The 13,004-nt window shown below is 35.6% G+C and overlaps 1 long non-coding RNA gene across 1 annotated transcript in view; it reads left to right on the top strand.

Moving 5' to 3' along the window:
• The first annotated feature begins 4,822 nt into the window (after positions 1-4,822).
• LOC149945637 (uncharacterized) overlaps positions 4,823-13,004 on the top strand; it is a 27,256-nt gene continuing 19,074 nt past the window's right edge. Inside the window, exons 1-2 of the long non-coding RNA XR_016481087.1 lie at positions 4,823-4,841; positions 12,163-12,202. This is a non-coding gene — a long non-coding RNA (uncharacterized LOC149945637). The remainder of the gene's footprint in view (positions 4,842-12,162; positions 12,203-13,004) is intronic.

The following is a 13,004-nucleotide window of genomic DNA, read 5'->3' as shown; positions in this document are numbered from 1 at the left end:
ATGACAGTCCGAAAAGGCCATTAAATACCTATACTAAACCCCTTAGATCCAGTTTAAGTCAACTTTCTCTTAGTAAGATTAAACCCGATATAATTTTATCTCAATTAAATTTCACTATATCACATCAGGAAAAGAAGGGTTAACAACAGCTTCAACAACTACAGCTAGAGCTTGTACTCCTACTAGAAATCATGATATTTCTCGGACAAAAAGATCGGCGGCTATTTCTGTAGCTCAGTTAGAGCTGGAAGCAAATACAAATCTAAATTTAACTCTAACAGCCTCTAACACTAAAGCACGTACCTCTTCAGGGCCGGACTGGGAAGGTAAAGGCGCAGTGGGCTAGTTAAGGAAAAGGTGCCAAACGTCTCGCTCCCTGGGCAAAGATTTATACATTTCTTTACCGTTAAGCTTCATGATTAGCTATAATAATGTAAAAAATAATTGTAATAACTAAACATAATGTATTGTCCATAATATTTTATTGAGACAATAACCTTCTGCATTAATTTGAAGGATTAGCACAAATTTCAATTACATTTTCCACATTAATATCATTAGCAGCTTTTCGCTCGACTGACAATAAAATTAATGTTTCGAGGAAATTTTGCTTTAAAGATGAACGCAATCTAGATTTTATGATTTTTAATTTGGAAAATGTTCGTTCGCACTCAACCTGAGTGCAAGGTAAAGTAAGAAAATTTTCGTAAACTTGTAACAAATTATATTATATACGTATTGCAGTGTAGGTTATATTTGCATAGTAACTTAAAACAGCTGGTTAAACATTCCCCGCAAGATCATCTAGTCTGGCTTAAAGTTTTTATCGAAAATTTTAATTTTATTTTACCATTTAGAAGTTCCCACCTATGGGTAGATGCGGAAAAGAAAATATATTTGTTGCACTACTCCAAAAAAGTTCACGATTTGAGTTGCAACTTTAACAGCTTCCCCACCAACTAGATTTAGGGAGTGCGCAGCACACGGCACATAATCAGCGAATTTATTTTTTTGTTTGAAATTCGCTTGCATACCATTGTATAGGCCGGACATATTTGCTGCGTTGTCGAAAGACTGTCCTCTGCAATTATCCAGTGGAAGTCCATTTTTTTTTTAAATTCTTCTAAGGAATTGAACAAAGATAAGCCACTGTGACTAGTAATTTTGATGAAAGATACACATCTTTCATACACTTTTCCCTCAAAACCGTATCTTACTATAATAGCTATTTGGTCATTATGGGACAAATCTGGTGTCGAGTCCATCACAATTGAGTAGTACTTTAAATCGTCACATTTTATTTCAGATATAATTCGGTTTTTAACTTGTTTTCCCATAATTTCTATTATTTGTTCATAAACTGTTTTTGATAAGTATGAAGCAGAAGGATTTGATCGCTGTTCGCGTTGTTGGATATGTTCGCGCGTGAAGTCTTCGAACTCTGCTAGTAATTCCAGAGCCCCCATAAAATTACCATTGTGCGGAGAGCCAAATACTTCTTCGTGACCTCTGAATGCTAAGCCCCTAACACATAAATAGTTCACCACTGTAATAACACGTTTTAGGACATTGTAGTAATATTTCGTATATTTTCTTGTATTTGCTTGTCAATAACCGACTTATTTTCTTTACGCGTCAGCCATACTTTCATGACTTTCTAAGCAAGGTAATATAAGCTTCCAGTCAGAGAACCCGGTTTTGTATTGAGAAGGGATTTTAGAGAAAAGTTTGCAGACGAGACAAAAAACACTTCCTATACTAGTAGAATAGCACAACCAAGATCGTTCCAGTAACTGCCCATTTTTAAGTTTTTTCGTAAAGTGCTTGTTTCAAAATGATCTGTTTTGTTCTTTGTAATTCCTTATTGAATTTGGATATATATTTTTTGGGTCTTTATTTTGAAAATAAGTCATTTCATGTGAGAGACAGTGATTAATAAAATTATCATTTAGCTGTGTAGGCCACAAGCCGACGTCAACGTATTTCGCAAGCATCTCTACATTTTCTAAACCCTTTTCAGCCTTTTTATCACTACCTTCTTGCAAAACTGCAACAAAGACTTTAGAGTACTGGTTGTTGTCTTCTACGTTATTATGATATATTTGTTGTGTTTTCTGTTGAACGAATTGTAAAAAAAATATAGTGAGAAACCAACAGAAGATTTATTTAAGAAAATTACGAATGAAGTGTTTTCAACTGTAAATTTCACCACATAAGCCATTGGTTGCGAGTCACATTTTGTTACACTAACTTCGCAAGCTCTTTATCTATACTTAGTTTCACGTTTACATTTTATATGTAAAAACGTTAACCGAAATCGCGAAAGCTGTCAAAAAAAAAGAAAACTTTAAGCAATCTGTGCCTGTATCTAGTTATATTAGTTAAAATTTCATTTGATTTCAAAAGTAAAAAATTCAACTTTCATTTCGTTATTTGAGTAATTATATTATTATTATAGTTTTTGATTAAATATAATTATTTAAAAAAATAGCTACTTGCAATTCGTAGGTTTAAAAACGAAACAAATTTAAGACAGCTTGAACAATTGAAATATCCCGCCATCTCCTGTATATTAGGCATAATCTCTAGTGAAGCACCGAAATATTTGAAGGGGCTACACAGTGTCGCGCGCGCCATCTATGGACTACTTTTTCTTTAGCCAAACTCTTCTATGAGAATTCAGCTCAGAGATTGAACCATGTATTTATAACCCTGGCATAGATAGATAGAGGGAGCTACAACGACTTATATTTTTTTAACAAGTGCCGTTGAGGAGAAATCGCCGTTTCCCAGGGACCTAAAAGTTACTTTTGCATTTGGGGGATGAAAAACCGACCTTTGATTAATAATAACGTCGATTTTTTGCCATGCTCGGATAAAGGGAGCTTATACCACCCGAACGACGAACCAATTATATTTTTAGCGAGTGCCGTTGATGAGCAATCGACCTTTCGCGTAGTCCCCACCATCACCATCGATAACGTCCAGAGTTAAAATAAGAGCCTCAATCCACCTATAATTAGAGGGCTGATGCTAAGTATGATTTTAGGTTAAAATAATTTATATTTCGCTAGAGGTCAGCGGAACGAATAAATTAACCAGCAAAATTTCGATTAACCATAAAAAGTTGGGTTAATTGTTTTTACGAACATTTTATACGAATAAACAATGATTTAACATGCAAAAATAATCGGTTTTTTCGTATATTTTTGGATAATTTGCGGTTATGAATAAAAATAAATAATTGGATAATTTCTTATTCAAACGCCGACTTCTTTATTTCGCCATTTCTTCTCCAACTGTGACATTTAAACACTTCTATAAAACCCTCCCCTCACTGTGTTACGTTATTTGTGAATGGCCTATTAAGTCTTAGGCATGCATTTTATGGTTTTGTCGCGTGCGATTTATTAAAGTAAAATTTTCATCTATTATTAAAGGTTGATATCGTAGTTGAGAGATTAAAAATTGATTGAAAAACCATTTTAGTAATTACTATAAACTGGTCGTTAAGCTGGGCGATCTAGCCTTGGTTTCTCCCCAGATGTTTTTTTTTCTCAAATGGCAAGGCAACTGAGAACAACGCTTTAGTAGAAGCATTGGAAATGCCATTATCTATAAAACAAGGTAGTCCAAATAACGGTCTCGACCTTCATATGGTGTATCTTGAAATTATATAAATAAGGCGATCTAGACTTTCAAAAAAAGGATCTCGACCTTCATAATAAGGATTTAGATCTTGAAAATGGGGATCTTGACTTTTGAAAATGAGGATCTCGACACCGAGAGAAGTCACCAAGTTTTTTTTTAATAGTTGTGAAAATATAAAATAATTATGGTTTTTAGGTCATTTAAATAACACTTGGACATGGAGATGAAAATCTGTTATTTTTAAAAGTTTATTAAATTTAAAGATAAATCCTCGAAATAAGTTTCATAATCGACTTGAATTATTTAAATCGGTTTTTAATTTACGTACTCCAAATTCAAAAGCGAAATTTAACTTTTCTGAATCTAATTCAACACGATTTCTTGAAAGACAGAGAACAATAAGTTTTTTTCCGTTAACCCACGCAAAGCAGTCATAAATAGAGCAAGAGAGGTAACTGAAATTTTATTTGAATATTACGATTAAAGTTTGTTTACCATAATTATATTGATATTGTGGAAATGCGTCTTTTGAATGTTAGTGGCACCTGGCTGTTACAAGTCAAATGGTTTGAAGCAGTACCTTTTAAGCTATTTAACTACCTAGCCCGAAAACGATCTATGTGCGTTGTTCTACTTATTTCAAAACAAAGGCTTCGTTGGAAAGACTTTTTCGTGCATCTGTCATTTACTCAGGTACCTACCCTAAATCTGAAACTTCTCTCACACAATGTTCGGATTGATTTCCTACAACATCTAAGAGCAATCTAAAGTAAGTTTCTGAGTTCTATCTCATACATTTGTGCGGTAAAACAATAATTTTTAGAATGTTAAATTAAACAATCTTTTTATTTACTAAGAGTAGCGATAAGTGTTTCTATTAAGATATGACTCTTAATTTTAAGTTCAAATTAGTGTAATGCTGTTGAGGTTGGTAAATGAAAATTTAATATTAATTGCTAACAACAGCCTCAATCGTTATTGGTATTTAAGTACAATTAAAGTTATTAAATAGTAAAACCTAAAGAAGGTAAAAGTCGCTAACACCATTCATTAAAATCTAAACACAATTCTTCTCTGTTAATATCTAAATTAATCTATAAACTTTTTTCAGTCATTTCAAAAAAAATGTGTGAATATCGACATATATTGGATTTTCATCTTCAAGATTCTACTAAATTTTTTAAATTTAAGTAAGTTTTAGCTCATTTATTATTTGTCTTATTTAGCTGGGGAAAAAATTAAGTATAAAACACTCCGCAATATATTTTTTTAAGTTGCCCAATATTCATCTATTAAAAAATATTGTTTTATAATTTTTATCCATAATATTTTCTTAATAAAAGTCTTCTTTATCTTTTGTCATTTAGTAACTTTTCGTAAACTGCAAGAGGTAGAGTTTCGAAATTTTCAGGGTATTATTTCTAGTGTGGGATCGCTTAAAATCCTAAATTTCAGAATAATCGGAAAAATATTTTTTCACCGGTAGGTGCTAGAAAAAACGTTTCAGTGAAAAAGTTATAGAGTGCTGTCGAAAATGTTCAAAGAAATTGGTTTCATTGGAAAATAAAACTTTTTCACGAAGATATGAGCTGATGAAAAAAAACAGCTGTTAATAGCCTTCGCATTTTTTACGTAGATGAAAGAAATGTCTGAAAGATTTAATTGAACATTTTTTTCGAATAAACATAAGAATTTTACAAGTGAGGTTCTATGATACCTCCGTTTGAAGCGATACATATTTGGGCACGATTAAGCAAGTTTTGAAACGAGCGTCAGATCATATCAGGAGTGACAAGTTCGAAAGCTGCACTGATTAGGTGACGAAAATCTTCGATGTTCTCAACGGGCGTCACGTAAACTTGAGCTTTGATGAACCCCCACCAGTCAATTGGAGTTAGGTCCGGAGACCTCGCCGGCCATCGAACGTGACCATTCCTGCCAACCTAACGATGAGGGAACTTGTTGTTAAGATGCTCCACTACACATCTAGGTACGTGGGGCAGTGTGCCGTCATGTTGGTACCACATCTGTCTGTAAGCTTCCAGAATAATATCTTCTAAAGTGTTTGCTATTTCGTTCTGCAAAAGCACCAAGAAGCGTTGTCCATTAAGACGAGATGGGGAGGAAAAATGGGACAATAACTCGATCCCCGAGAAAACCCGCCCAAATATTCAGTCGGAGTTGTTGTTGACGATGGTGAGGAAAACCCCAGTGAGCACTTTCATGACACCACATAAGGGTGTTTTGATGGTTGAAAGACCCAACTCTCCCAAAGGAACACTCTTCGGTCACCATCATTTGATTGAAGAAATTACGGTTCTCATCCGACATGGTTATAAGCCAGTTGCAGAAACCAAATCTACGTTCCATATCTTCTTGGTGGAGGGTCGCTCGATACGGAGGGAAGTTGTAATTGTGAAGAGTGGTCCACACGTAGTTCTTCGATAATCCATGATCATCGCTTGCACCTCTGACGCTTGCTCGAGGATACGCAATAAAATAGGCTAGAACGGTGTCTTCCATGTTGATGTTTTGACGACCTGGTCCACGAAATCTGGAAAGTCACGAACAGCTCCAAGAACCCTATGCGCGTTACGATTGGCGTCACCATAAAATAACTCGACCATAAAAGCACGCTGATCACGAGAATAATTTAGTGGCATATTGAATAAACGTTAGAGAATGGTTGAAAACAAACAGATTTCACATTAATTACGAATTAAAAACTTGACCTTTGTGCGTAGTTGGCCCACTGGTACGTTTTTAGGCCTACTGTAGGCCTAAATTGGCGTTTTGGTAATTTATATGTACTTTTTTTAAGGGATTTAATCTCTTAACATGATTTATTTAATTTACGTACAAAAATGTGAAGGTTATTGGCCCCTATGGACAGCTTGTTTTTCATCAGCGAAGTGTTTTTTTCTAAGGAAACCAATTTATTTGAACGTTTTCGACAGCATTCTACAATTTTCTCATTGAAACGTTTTTTCTAGCACATACCGGTGAAAAAATTATTTTTTACAAAAACCCAAATAATTTCCCTGTGAAAAAATGGCCAGTCAGAGCAATTCAAAACACCCTGTATAAAAGAACTTAGCTTTTATTGAGATAATAGCTTATATAGAAGCTAACACTTGTGGGCTTGGATAGAAGATTCCCACTTTTTTAACGACCTAAAAACGTTCTTGGTGTTAAATAAATATCAATGGAAAAACCTCTGATAAGCCGAAATATAGGTTGTGATAAAACATTTATTGATTCGGTTATAAATTATGTTTGAATCCCATAAATATTTCAGAAAGTTGGTGTCTGTCTGTCTGTCTGTCCCTCTGTCTCACTTTAGGCTTCCACACAACTGTTCCAACTGTACAAATCATGCGAGTCTCGCTGTTTACATGTCCACTTTCCAAACCTGGGGTCCAGGGGTCCATACGCTTTCGTAACTTGGACGGTTTCATTCATGGTCCAGATTTTCTTGAACGGAAAATTAAATCAAACGAAACACGTCAAATTTATGACCATAGAAATCAATTTTGGTAGTCCTCAAAGCAATAAACGTAAAAATAGGCTTTTTTTAAATAGTGCTGTGTGTATTTCACGTTTTTCTTTGCAGGTGTCAATATCATCTCGAAGCTTTATTTTTAGAGTAGTTCTTTTCACAAGGTCTTGTGGATTTAGACATAGTGAATTTCACACAAATTTAATTTTGTAGGGGATTGTTCCTTGATATTGCAGACATGGGGAGTGCGCACGATAGGGCCAGGGTAGGTCATGGCCCGACCTGAAAACTGAAAGAGCGCAAAAAATCTGGGAAAAGGGTGTAAGCCTTAACATTGTAGGTGCCCAAAATTTCCTAAAATCCACCAAAATAAGATTCTAAACTAGAAGAAGAGAAAATCGATAAAAAGATAAGAATGTAAAATACAAATAAAAAAGTATAGTTATCGGTAACATGCTAAAAAAATTATTGTTATTTGGTGATATTCTAGATTCACTCCCAGGCGTTTTCGGACACGTATTTTATATTTTAATTGCCTGCATGTGAAAATGGCGACTGACGGACACTGTCGTGAAATTAGTCGTGTGGAGCTAGGATACGTTTTTTTGGGACCCTGTAGCCACGGTCACACGACTTCCGAAAACGATTCAATAGTACATTTTAAACTAGTTTCCTAAATGTAGTTCACACGAGCCCTAAATAACAACTAGTATTCGTTAGTACAACGTCGTAACTATATTTGCTACAGCGAAATACATGACGACGGCATATAAAGCATGGACTGTAGTCAAGGCCGTCATTAGAATGGGGCAGTCGGGCTTGCCCCCCTGCATTTTTGTGAGCCAAAAAGGTCACGAAAAATTTCTTAAAACTACATTAGAAAGGTCGTGTTTAATTTCATTTATACATTGTTTTCGCTTGAATGCTATTATTTATTTCATTCTTAAGTAGTTCCTCAATAGCCATTTACACTATGGAGCTTCAGTGACTAAACACGCGACGGTCTAAACATCGATTTTTCTTACATTTTAAACTGGAAAGTTTTCGACTTGTTGTTTGCGTTTTTAGTAGGATTGAGCTGTAACAGGAAACTATAACTAAAACAGCGGTATTTTTAGTAGAGTAGTATCAGTGCTACATCACGCAACGTCACCCATGCTTTTTCCTATAGATAAACAAAGCGCCTAAAATGGCGGCCATGGCCAAAGCTACGAGATGATACTACTCTGTAGTATATACCATGGGCAATTATACCTAAGGCTGCTGGCTGTAGTTGGTGTAGTGTCGCGCTGTTGAGGATTTTCCGGTTTCTAATAATTATTTTTTTTTACTCTAAAAATGGCTTTTATTTCGTCGAATCGTCCCACGTAAAACCAAATAATAATAATACTAATTTTATTTATCAGGAGAGTCCCGAATACATACACAAGGATATATACGTTAGTTAATCCCAAAAACTGGAAACCCAAAAACAAGAAATAAAAAAGCAAAATAAATTTAAAAAAAATAAAAATAAAAATAAAATAAAACAAATGAAAAGAAAATACTAAAGAAAAATACTCAAGTGTTAGTACCAGCATACCATATATGCCTACGGGAACTGGAAATAAAACCAAGGAGGATAGGAAGGGAGGCGAAGTAGGAGGGATGAACGCGCCAGCATCCTTGTAAGAAGTTTAGCTCGAACTCAGCTATAAAACTTCAGAAAAATGGCGACAACACGTAGCGTAGCGGCCGCAATCTTGCCGTCATTTTTCCGAAAGGACCCCGCACACTGCCTATGGAAAAAAAAAATTCGGCCAATTTTGTTGAAATTTAAAAATGATGTACTACCGACAACGATGAACTAATATACGTTTGGATCATTATACAAAAATTATTTCTTTTGCCGCTAGGTACCTTCGAAAAAACCGATTTTGCCATTGAAAAACATACTGTTAAGTTTCCACGATTCTTATCATCTAGTTTAAAAAAATTCTATTTTCGCGAGTCCGGCGTTACAATATATTGATTAAAACGTTACACAGCCTATGATATTAACAATTTTTCAAACCACTTTTAAATAACACATCCAAAATGAATTTTAAGGCTAAAGCTGGGTACGTGACAATTGTTTAAATGAATAGACGTTAGTAAACAGTCTAACTGTAGTATTTCTTCTCGTTATTATATTAAATGATTTATAGCTATAGAAATATTTAGGATTTTACCTTTGAAAAAAAGGGGTCCGCAAACTACATTACATTGGCGGAGCATTAATTATAATTATCTAAGCGATAGCTATGACCATGGTTTATCTACACAACTTAGAATTCAAATGCGATGTATGGGGACCATTACGAACTGCAAGCCCGCGACCAAGATAATTATGGCGCTCGACGCGCCATCTATCTATGAATTGTTGATTTTTTTCTTAAAAATTCGCACTATTTGCGCCTTGGCAATAGAGCCCATTAGTAGCGCCATCTGCATTATAATTTTAAGTATTGATAATAAATATATAATTTTTAAAGTACGAAAATATTTTATAACAGCTTTAGTGATGATTAAATTATATTTACATTTCAAATAACAATAATAATAATTATTAAGTAGTTATTTAAGACTTTGTAACAACATTTAATTGAAACAAAACACGCGACGATGAAACTCTGATTAGACTAGAGCGAAGCCAGAAATCTTTCAGGGGGAGAACTGAACTGAAGCCAATGATTAGGGGGAAGAAAAGGTGGATGGTTGCTACTATTAAGTAGAAGACTAAATCTAAATAGGAAAATAATAATTAAAATAAATACTACAATTAAACTCTTTATTAACGTCTAATCACTTAAACAATTGTCACGTACCCAGCATTAGCCTTAAAATTCATTTTGGATGTGTTATTCAAAAATGGTCGGAAAAATAGTCAATATCATAGGTTGTGTAACGTTTTAATCATTATATTGTAACGTCGGACTCGTGAAGAAAGATTTTTTTAAATTGGATGATACTAACCGTGGACAACTTAACAGTATATTTTCAAAGGCAAAATCAGTTTTTTCGAAGGTACCTAGCGGAAAAACAAATAATTTTTGTTCAATAATCCAAACATAAATTAGTTCACCGTGGTCGGTAGTACATAATTTGAAAATTTCAACAAAATTGGCCGAAAGGTTTTTTTCATAGGCCGTGTGCGGGGTCCTTTTCCCGCCGAGTGCGCGCTAAGCTTCTTACAAGGATGCTGGTGCGTTCATCCCTCCTACTTCGCCTCCCTTCCTATCCTCCTTGATAAAACGACGCAGGCGGCATGCAGTAGAATTCGCGATGACTATAATATTTAAGCTTCAGTGACTAAACAAGTGACGGGCCATCCGTTGATTTCGTTTTTTAGATTTTAAACTGGGAAGTTTTCGACGGATTGTTGCGTTTTCAATAGGACAGAGCGGTATGAGGAAACTGTAACCAAAACTGCGGCATTTCTTTTAGTACCTAGGGCTGCAATCTGTAGTAGTGTAACGCTGTCGGGGAGTTTTCAGAGTTGTTTTTTAAGAAAATAAAAGACGTAATTTTTTGTAAGTTGTAATTAAATCAAGTTCTGACCCCTCCTGAAAAATCCAGAAATGACGTTCCTGACTGTAGTCCAATGGGATTTTTACCATTGCTGTAGTATCGTTCAATCACTTTTTCTTTTTCGTGTATTCTGCTTTAGCAGAAAGAGGTGCAAGCGAGTGCTTACCCCGCCGAAACTGGAGCCGAAACTGCTCGCCGAAAGTCGAACCCTCTTCGCATTGCTTCGCCAACCAGCGCGTAGAAATAAATAAGTTAAATCGAAAACGTAAATCGGGCAACGATTTTAGAAAGGAACCTCTAAAAAGGCTAAACCTAGAAAGCTAGTAATAAATCAAACACAAAAACCAGATATCTGGATTAAAAAGTATAAAATAAGGTTTGACGGATTTTTTTTTAATTTAGTAAAAATGTGATATTATGGGATTATGAAAATCAAATTTTAAACAGTAGAACACGTTTTTGTTAAAGCAACACGCGGTAATGTAATTTTGTTAACTATATTGGTTTTTAGTATAGTTTAAAATAAAAAGTACTATTGTTTCGTCACATACTCTACTATATTAATTTCTAGCCACATCTATTGAGAAAGAAAGGAACTACGCAGGAGCGCCGTGGTATTTAATAAGTTTCACAAAAAAGATAGAGGGCGCAAGAGCTTAAAAGGGCGTAAAAAATAAGATGGCCCACCTGCTTTAAATGCCTGCGCACGCCTATGATTGCGGATATCGTCTTACAATACGATAAACTTAGTGCCGTATTTCCACCTAGGCCGTGGCCTAGGGGCCCATCCTTGGAAGGGGCCCTCCAGTGACCGTAATTACTGTATTCGAAGGCATAAATCTATGATATCAATCGTAATTTATATTGGAGAAATTCTTAGGTAGAAGATTTTGTTTTAAAATTACCAAATTTTCTGCCTGGCAGTTTACGGACGCAGCCTTAAATCGCAATGTTGCATAATTATCGCGTATTTAGTCGACGATTGTTAAGAGCTTTTATGTAGTAGTATAACCGTAGAGCTCAGACTTCTACGCTGAATCAGGGAAATTCAGGCACAGCCTAGTTCCAGGGATAAGAGTAAATGCAGTGCGTGAAAAGGGGGCCCAGACTCCTTATCTGCCTATGGGCCCAGGATCTCTAAGTCCGGCCCTGGATAAACTCCACTTTTTTTTAGATACCAGCACACAATAACTGATTAATCAGGGTGAGATAAGTGTATCGGCCACGCCAACGACGGGATACGTGGGTACAGGGGTGGGGACACCCGTGGCGGAAGGATTCCAACCACCCGTTGGGGGATTGGTGCGCGGTCTTCCGCAAACGGCCATCCACAAACTCCGCCACCCAGACGCTTGGGATTACAGGAGTACGCCACTAATCCCGGCCGATAAACTCCACTAGCCATTGTGGTAATTTTGGTAGAAACCAAGGTATTTTATAATGAACAACCTATTTCCTTTCAGACTTGCAAATGTAACTGAAGTAGTAGTGGCCGTTGTAGAGGTACGTTTATGCTTTTAAAAAAATATTTTCAATCAAACATATTTTTAATACTCATTGTTTGCGCCAGTAACCTAATCCCATTATATAAATGTTAAAATTTGGTTTAGCTCAAAAAGGTTTTCTATATTAGCACCATATGCACATACATTTCTTCATAGGTAGATTTGAATTGCCTGTTTAAAATGAAAGCTTTTATTACATTTTGTAACGTTATTATAAGGGTTGTTCTGGCACAGTTTTCCCACTTTTCCCCCTGTATCCCCGTGGATTTGTTTAAAAAATTAATATAGAGCTTTTGCGACTGTAAAACCCAAATAAGCGATTTTTAGAAATAAACTTAAAGATATCACGAAAGATATGACTTGGACCCCTAATACTAAAGTCACAATAAATTTAGTCGATTTTAAGCCGGTGTACGAGTTTTAAACCTATTATTAACTTAATTTCAAAAACTCTTTAGTGTAAAAGTATTAGTTTCATAGAAATATTTTTGGTTGTTCAAGCTCCAATCTAATCTTGGACGTTTTTTTTAGTATCGTAGGTATGTTTTTTTAACTTGAGTTAATACCCAAGGCACCACCTTCGACCACAGAAGCAATGTTGCTTCTGCGTGATCAAGTAACAGGTGGCCGGGTTACAATGCGTAGGAGGGTGGTGGCAAGCCCTTCATGCCACGCGAGCCAACCGTCAGCTCCCTACACTTACTATTACCGTTAACCTCAGCAAGTTTTTATGGGAATAGGAAACCGAATATCTCTGGGGGAAACCCCTTTAACCAGTGGGGAGATAACTTACAAACTCT

The sequence above is a fragment of the Leiobunum rupestre genome, chromosome 5 (genome assembly GCF_980474605.1).
Source record: "Leiobunum rupestre chromosome 5, qqLeiRupe1.1.hap1, whole genome shotgun sequence".
NCBI lineage: Eukaryota > Metazoa > Arthropoda > Arachnida > Opiliones > Sclerosomatidae > Leiobunum > Leiobunum rupestre.
This window is presented reverse-complemented; position numbering and strand designations above follow the sequence as displayed.